The sequence below is a fragment of the Pan troglodytes genome, chromosome 23 (assembly GCF_028858775.2).
Source record: "Pan troglodytes isolate AG18354 chromosome 23, NHGRI_mPanTro3-v2.0_pri, whole genome shotgun sequence".
Lineage (NCBI taxonomy): Eukaryota > Metazoa > Chordata > Mammalia > Primates > Hominidae > Pan > Pan troglodytes.
The window spans coordinates 32,518,210-32,527,079 of record NC_086016.1 but is presented as its reverse complement, the minus strand read 5'-3'; positions in this window follow the sequence as shown (position 1 = coordinate 32,527,079).

Sequence of the window (8,870 nt, the reverse complement as noted above, 5' to 3'; positions counted from 1 at the left end):
TGAAACGGAGACTCGCTCTGTCACCCAGGCTGGAGTGCAGTGTCACGACCTCGGCTCACTGCAACCTCCGCCTCCTGGGTTCAAGCTATTCTCCTGCCTCGGCCTCCCAAGTAGCTGGGATTACAGGTGCACGCCACCATGCCAAGCTAATTTTTGTATTTTTAGTACAGATGGGGTTTCACCATGTTGGCCAGGCGGGTGTCGAACTCCTGACCTCAAGTGATCCTCCCGCCTCGGCCTCTCAAAGTGCTAGGATTACAAATGTGAGCCACGGTGCCCAGCCTACAGGGATTATTAATAAATGTATCCTGAATGAATGAATGAATGTAAGAACTGCTCCAATAGAGACACAGATTCCGGGGCTGGCAGAACCCTGAGAGGGAGAGAGAAACATAGATCATTCAGGGATCATGCAACTTACCTCGTTTAACAGCTAGGGAAACTGAGGCCCAGATAAGGCATGGCTTGCCCAAAGTTGTTAGTGGCGTGACATATGTGGAGTGCCCACTGCCTGGCACATGGAAAGTGCTCAGCTGTGCCCTCCCCTTATGGCCTGGAATTAATGCAGAGCTAGGTCCAGGAGTCTGTGGGCATCTCGTCTCCCAGAGCCATACCTCTGCCCCCTCAACACTCAAGTCTCTGGGAGAGACAAAGCAGAATGTCCCCAGTCTCTCTCCTTACCTGGAGGCAAAGGCACCAGGCCTGTTAAAGACATTTAAGGACTTTGCTCTGCCCTTGGTGTGGCCCCCTCCATAGACGCCTGCTGCAGGGTGCAGAGTGAGGGTTGAGGCCCCCAACGCCCACCTCTACAGAGAGTTTTCAGGCAGTTCTGCCCTAGTTAGGCTCGCTGGCTTCTGGCCTGGGGCAGGACAGGGCTGCCTTCCTTACTGGATACATGGCTAAGATCTTTATATAAGACCCTTCCAGGGCCAGGATATTCTTTCCAGGGTAGAGCCTACTCAAAGGAAACTATTATAGAAGAACAGCATCTTGGCCGGGCGCAGTGGCTCACACCTATAATCCCAGCACTTTGGGAGGCCAAGGCAGGCAGATCACCTGAGGTCAGGAGTTTGAGACTAGCCTGGCCAACATGGTGAAACCCCGTCTCTACTAAAAATACAAACATTAGCCAGGCGTGGTGGTGTGCATCTGTAGTCCCAGCTACTCAGGAGGCTGAGGTGGGAGAATTGCTTGAACCTGGGAGGCAGAGGATGCAGCGAGCTGAGATCACACCATTGCACTCCAGTCTGGGGCAACAGAGCAAGACTCCCTCTAAACAAACAAACAAACAAACAAAAAATAAAAACAAGAAGCACAGCCTCTTATAATGGTTCAGCAACTTAGAGCTCACAAGGTACCTTCAGATCTAGCTTGTCACTTAAGCGTGGGACAATCCTCTAAGGTAGGCAGGTCAGGTGACTTATTGAGGAGCCTGAGGGAGAGGTGGTCATAGGTGGGCACGTGCAGAGTTGGGACTTAAACCCAAGTTTGTGGTTTCTAGGCCGTATGCTCCCAGGCCAAGGTGTGGACGGGCCTGGGAACTGCCTGCGAAAGTTACCCAGGAAAGTACAAGATCACCTTCACCCAACAGGATACAGCCCTCCCTACATCTGAAGTTACCCAAATAAAAGCCTCGGTAAAGAACCCTTCCCCAGGCCTGCCCTTCCCAGGTTCAACAGCTGCCTCTTTCTTCTTCCTCCACTGAGACTTAACTTACCTCTGGCCCACCATAAAACAGCTAGTTAATTTGATCATATAAATCCTAAATAGGCCCGGGCTCGGTTGCTCACACCCGTAATCCCAGCACTTCAGGAGGCCGAAGTGGGTGAATCACCTGAGGTCAGGAGTTCAAGACCAGCCTGGCCAACATGGTGAACCTCGTATCTACTAAACATACCAAAAAAAAAAAAAAAAAAAAAAAATTAGCCAGGCATGGTGGCACACACCTGTAGTCCCAGCTACTTGGGAGCCTGAGGCAGGAGAATCGCTTGAACCCAGGAGGTGGAGGCTGCAGTGACCCAAGATGGCACCATTGCATTCCAGCCTGGGCGACAAAGCAAGGCTCTGTCTCAAAAAAACAAAAACAAAAACAAAAAAACCTAGCCAGGCACAGTGGCTCACGCCTGTAATCCCAGCACTTTGGGAGGCCGAGGCGGGTGGATTACCTGAGTTCAGGAGTTTGAGACCAGCCTGGCCAACATGGTGAAACTAAAAATATTAGCTGGGCATGGTGGCGGGCGCCTGTAATCCCAGCTACTTGGGAGGGTGAGGCAGGAGAATCGCTTGAACGCAGGAGGCAGAGGTTGCAGTGAGCCGAGATCGCGTCACTGCAGTCCAGCCTGGGCAACAGGAGAGAAACTCGGTCTAAAAAAAAAAAAAAACAAGCAAACAAACAAAAACACATAAATAAATAATCTGGTGAAGTCCTGGAGCCGGCTACCGAGAGAGAGTCCCTCCTTCCCATCCCCACTTTTTCTCCATCCCCTAATCTCTGCCCTACAGTTCTTCCTCCCTGCTAGGTATGTTGCACCCCTGCTCAAGAATCTTCAATGGCTCCCCGGTTCCTTCCTGAGTTGACTCAATCCCACTGATCTGCATTTGAGGCCTACCCCCACCCCAGCCCAGCATTCCTTGTGGCACCAACGGCCACCTGCCCTCTCCACACACTTCATTTCAATCTGAGAAGCTTCCCACTGTCCCTTAGACACACCTCTGCCCTCCTGCCTCTGTGAGAGCTGCTGCTGTGTCCTGTATCCTCCTGCCAGGTCTTCCCCAGCCCTCAAGACTCTGATCAAATACTGTTTCCAGGAGCTTCTCCCTGAGCTACCCAATGCAACACGACCTCTGCCAACCAGAAGTCCCCTTTCCTGGCCTTGATGTGGACTATTTTGCATTGTAGTGGCAACTCTCAGGGAATAGCATGGCCCAACAGGAAGAACCAGGCCTCCCGGGTCAGGCAGGCTGGAGGGGAGAACCTTCTGTGATGGGTGTGTTGCTCTGGGTATATCTTGCTGGGGACTTTGCTTAGGGGAACATAGAGTGTGAACAACTTAAAGAAGGCTGGTGGCACGCAGAGATCTAGAAGCGTTGGGATGGCAGTCCTAGCGTTGACAGAGCCCTGTGCTTCAGATTCTTCTGGGGGGCAGCTGTGGGCACAGGAAGGAGCACTGGATTGGGAGTCCGGTGTGTGGGCTGGAGACCATGTTCTTGCTTAATGTGCTGCCGTGACTATTCCACAAGACGCACGTTTGGGGGTCTCCTCAGGGCTGTTGGCCCGTGCCCTCTAGACCTTGGTTGTTTCCTCACTAAAATGAGGGCACTGGCCTTGAGATCAGAGGCCTCCTGCGTGCCCTGGCCTCAGAATCTGTGGTGCCAGGGGGAAGGGGGTGGCACAGAGATTGACACTGTGATTTGAGAGTTGGAAAGAACAGTCTTTTAAACTCTTCAACAAATATTTGTGGAACACTCTACTTCCACGGGGCCAGGGCAGCGCGAACTCTCTGGAAAACCCTTGTGCCTGCGGGCAGCCATGCAGAAAAGCCCTGGCCCCAGCCTCCTCCCCTCCTCCCAGCCCAGCCCTGTGGGGCTTGCGGCTGCCTCAAGTCACCTGCCTCCTTTGGGTGTCTGTGATCTGGGGAGAGAATTAATCCCGCCACTGTGAGAATTCCAAGTAAAATAATGGCTGGGGAAGTGGTGGGCGCACACAGGTGAGGGATTATTATTCTATCATGTTGCTTCTGAAGGCACAACAGAGAGTGAGAAACTAAGCCTGTCTGGCTCCTCCCCCGAGCCCCACTTCCTCCTCACTTCCGCAGTCCAGCCTGGCTTTGCAAAGAAACAAAATCCTCTCCCCACCCCACTTCCCACACTCGAACCCCTGATTAAGTCCCTTACCTTCCTGGGTATCACTGTCTAATCCCTAAGCCCTTTCTCACCAGTCTCCAGTTGTCTCCAAGAGCCAAATCCCTTTAGAATGAGGTGGCCCAGATAGCTGTGAGCACAGAGGCTGGGGGCAGGGAGCTGGGACCTCAGGAGTCCCCCAGAGGGGAGGGGAGGGCCGGAGGGGTGCTGGGGCCCCTGCTATGGCTCTGGCACTAGCTGGCAGGAGCCTGGGGACTTCGCTTGGGAAGGATGGGTTGCCATTTCCACCCCAAATAGAGCTAAAATAGAGTCCAGATTCGGTAGGCAAGCTTGTTCCCACACCAGTGACCTCTCAGAGCAGAATGGCATAGGAGTGGGCCCACCAACTCTGGAACCAGACTACCTAGGTTTGGGTCTGGGTTCTATAACCTAGCAAAGTTACTTGACCTCTGCCTCAATTTCTTATCTGTAAAATGGGAATGATAATCTTACTACCTCATGTGATTGGAATGAGATTAAATGAGCAAATTCATGAAAAAAACGTTGAAGAGTACCTGGAACACTGTAAAGCTATTGGCTGTTTCTTTAAATTTTTTGTGGGTTTCTTTTTGTAGAGATGGGGGTCTCACTATGTTGCCCAGGCTGGTCTTGAACTCTTGGCCTCAACTGATCCTCCCACCGTGGCCTCCCAAACTGCTGGGATTGCAGGCATGACCCACTGTACCCAGCTGGTATCAGCTGTTTTCACTTGCCTTCTCTGTTTCTTCTCTTGAATATTCTTGCCATTCAGGTGCCAGCCCACACACCACCTCTTAGAGAGGTCTCCCTTCCCTGGTAATGAGGTTGAAGTGGCCTCTGGCCCCCAGCCCCTCTCTGATGCTATTTTATCTCATTCCTGTGGCACCTACCGTGGCCTGAAATGATCTTGCTTGTGTATGTGGTTATGGTTTTCTATCTGTTCTCAAGGGCAGAAGCCATTGCTGGTCATGGTCACTGCTCCATGCCCAGTGCCTAGCACCGAGAAGTCCTTTGATATCCATTTGTGGGCATGACACTCACCCTGTCCCTGAGAGCTGGACCCAAGGAAGGAGCAGGACCCCCTCTACTTTACAGCCCATGCCACAGTTAAGCTGCGGCTACTTTGCATCTGCCCTGTGTGATCTTGAGTGAGTCATCGACCCTCTGAGCATCTGGGTGAGTGGAGGGAGGTGGCAGATGGAACTAGGCAATCAAGGGACACTTTAAGATCTTCTAAGACAACTTGTTTTATGTGCTGGACCTCATGTCCATAAGGTAAAGGAATCTTAGGGACCTCCATGTTCTAAAAATACCACCACCTCAGGCCTAGCCGTCCCTGTGGCCACTGGGCCTGAAGCCCCCACTGATGGTGACACAGTTCCGTGAGTTAGGCATTGTCTTCTTCAAGGCCCTTTTTGTACAAAACAAGGTCACTGGGCCCCATGTGGCCACATTCCCCAGGGACCAGCCTGCCACCTGGTGGCAGCTTGATTACATTGGCCTCTTCCTCATAGGTGGGGCCCAGGTTCATGCTCACTGGAATAGACACATATTCTAGATGTGGATTTGCCTTCCCTGCCCTTCATCCTTCTGCCAGCACCACCATCTGCGTACTCACGGAATGCCTCATCCATTTTTATGGCATTTGCACAGCCTGGTATCTGACCAAATAACTCATTTCACAGCAAAGGAAGAGAAGCAGAGGGCTCAGGTTCACGGAATTCAAGGGCCTTGTCATACACCCCATTCCTGGTACCAATTCTAAAACATTTCATCCTCATCACCACCCCCTTCCACCGCTGAGGTAACATATTCCATGCCTCACACTTTCATTAGTAGCTTTGTTTCTTCCTAGGTCCCCCGGCAACTTTACAGAATAAGGAGAGACAGAGGAATTGGGTCCTTCTCCATGCAGGTCTCTGCCCAGCCCAGGGCCAGGAAACCTTGTATCCCAAGAAACAAGCTACTTGGAATCACAGCATGTCTGATGAAAGGCCCTCCCAAGTCATTTAGTCCAAGCTCCCATTTTACAACTGAGGACGCAGGCCAAGAAAACGGAAGTGGCTTGCCCAGAGGCCCATGGTGAGAGAGTGACAGCCCTGTCCGCTCTAGCTCCCCACCCTCTCTTGGGAGTTTGGATCTGTGGGTTGGGCTACTCCAGAGAGAGCCCACAGGGCTGAGGGTCCTGTTGTCCATCCCTGGGAGCAGGGTGCCTGCATGTCTCTTAGCTGGCATCCCTTCCCCCACTTCTGGGGTCCTCCAGTCCCCTTCTCCTCAGATACTCCACTCCCAGGCAGGGCCTCAAGGTCACTCGTCTCCTTGCAGTCAATCTCCCACCCTTGGCTGCCTCACTTCCTGGGCTTACACTGCACTCTGCCCCCCGCCAGCATTGGCTCCAATCTTTACTGTTTCTTTACCCACCCCCTAACCCTCCTCACCCCAAAGCAGCAGAAGGCCCCTGGCTGGGCTGAGCTACACCCACCCACATTGAGGTAACATCCTCCAGCTCTTGTTCCTTCTGCGATAACCAGGGGTTACCCCATGGAAGAACACATCACAGGGAACTGGTGACCCACCAAGTTTGCAAGGGGGCTCCGGCTCCCACTGATGGAAGGCTAGGATGTGGATATTTGTAGGGAAGCAGAACTGTGTTCTAGGTGGGGGACAAGCGTGAACAAGGACCTGCATCTGGTTGGAGTGTGTATGTTGAGGGGTGACTAGGTCAGTGGGGTGAGGGGTAGGGAGAAAGTGGGGACAGGGCAGGCAGAACATGGAGCCAAAGACCTGGCTGATTACAGGGTGCATCCTTGCAACCCTGTTGTTGGGGCTGACAGATGGGCTGGGACAGTCACAGATATGGAGAAGCAAGCCTCTTCACAGGCACCACGGGGCTTCCACAGTGCATTTTGTAGCTTATGAAGAGTGCTTTCCCACATATGAAAAAACGTTAGTAACATATCCAATTAGTGATCCCTTATCCTTGGACAATACATTCCAAGATCCTCAGTGGATGCCGGAAACCTCAGGTAGTGCTGAAAACATACTGTGTTTCTTCAATCTGATAACTCTGAGGCCTACTAAGTGACTAACAGGTGGTAACATTTACAGCGTGGGGAGGATTCATATCCAGGGAGGGATGGAGAGGAAAGGCAAGAGATTTCATCATGCTACTCAGAACAGCATGCAATTTAAAACTTATGAATTGTTTATTTCTGGAATTTTCCATTTAATATTTTTTTGGACCTCGGTTGGCTGAAGGTAACTAAAACCTCAGGTAAGGGGAGACTACTATAGACCAATGGAACAGAACAGAGAATCTAGCTACGTGCAGTGGCTATTGCCTATAAGCCCAGCACTTTGGGAGGCTGAGGCAGGCAGTTCCCTTGAGCCCAGGAGTTCAAGACCAGCATGGGCAACATGGTGAAACCCTGTCTCTACAAAAAAAAAAAAAAAAAAAAAAAAATTAGCTGGGCATGGTGACACACCCCTGTGGTCTCAGCTACTTTGGAGGCTGAGGTGGGAGAATCGATTGACCCTGGAGGTTGCAATGAGCTGAGAAGGCACCATTGCACTCCAGCCTGGGCAACAGAGAGAGACCCTGTCTCAAAAATAAATGCGTAAATAATTTTTTAATGCTTAAACTTCTACTTTTCTTATTTAGGTCTTTAATCTGTATGGAATTCATATTTTGTATATGATGTGTATGTAATAGGGGTCTAATTTCTTCTCCTAATGGTTAATTCAATTTCTTAGCACAATTTACCAAACAGTCCATGCTACTGCCTCCTTGTATCTCCACAAACACAATGTTTCCTCTGATGTACACCATCTTTAGATGTGTGGGTCAGTTTCTGGCCTATTTCATGTTCCATTTGTCTGTCTTTAGGCTGATATCGGGGGCTGTCTTATATACCCATCTCACGCTTCTTCAGGAGCAACTTGGTCATCCCATATCAGTGTTCATACAGGTGTTCACTGTAAAATTCTTTCAATTTTTCTGGAGAAAAAAGAGTGTTGTGGCTCATCTGGCCCAGGTTGGAGTGCAGTGGCACCATCTCAGCTCACTGCAAGCTCCGCCTCCCGGGTTCACGCCATTCTGCTGCCTCAGCCTCCTGAGTAGCTGGGACTACAGGCGCCTCCCAACATGCCCGGCTATTTTTTTGCATTTTTAGTAGAGACGGGGTTTCACCTTGTTAGCCACGATGGTCTCGATCTGCTGACCTCATGATCCGCCTGCCTCAGCCTCCCAAAGTGCTGGGATTACAGGCGTGACCCACCGCGCCCGGCCCACCATACAATTTTTAAAGGCTCAGGTTTCAGACTGAGCCAGCTCCCAGCAGCCCCAACCCTTGGAGAAACGGACAAGTTTTAGAACAGTAGTGGTACTTCCACATTCCAGTAGACATTTGAGTTATTTGCTGGGGGTGAGGCAGTGTTGATTTTACATGGTGCTTATTTATTTATTTATTTATTTAGAGACGGAGTTTCACTCTTGTCGCCCAGGCTGGATTCCAATGGCGCGATCTCGGCTCGCCGCAACCTCCGCCTCCCGGGTTCAAGCAATTCTCCTGCTTCAGCCTTCCGAATAGCTGGAATTAGAGGCATGCGCCACCACGCTCGGCTAATTTTGTATTTTTAGTAGAGACGGGGTTTCTCCATGTTGGTCAGGCGGGTCTCGAACTCCCGACCTCAGGTGATCCGCCCGCCTCGGCCTCCCAAAGTGCTGGGATTACAGGCGTGAGCCACCGCGCCCGGCCTATGGTGCCCATTTCACAGATGAGGGAAGTGACCCAGCCTCTCGGTCCCACTGAGGCACTGAGTCCCTGCCTGCTTCGTTTTGCCTTGCCCCCCAGCCCCTTTCCCCTGCCCCTCTATCTCCCCTGTCGGCTTCCCACGCCAGTCTCTGGTTCTCTGCCTCCTGCTGTTTAGTGGGGTCGAGACAGGGAGGACCGAGGAAGAGAGGGATGTGACTTGGCCCTGGCCACCCCGTG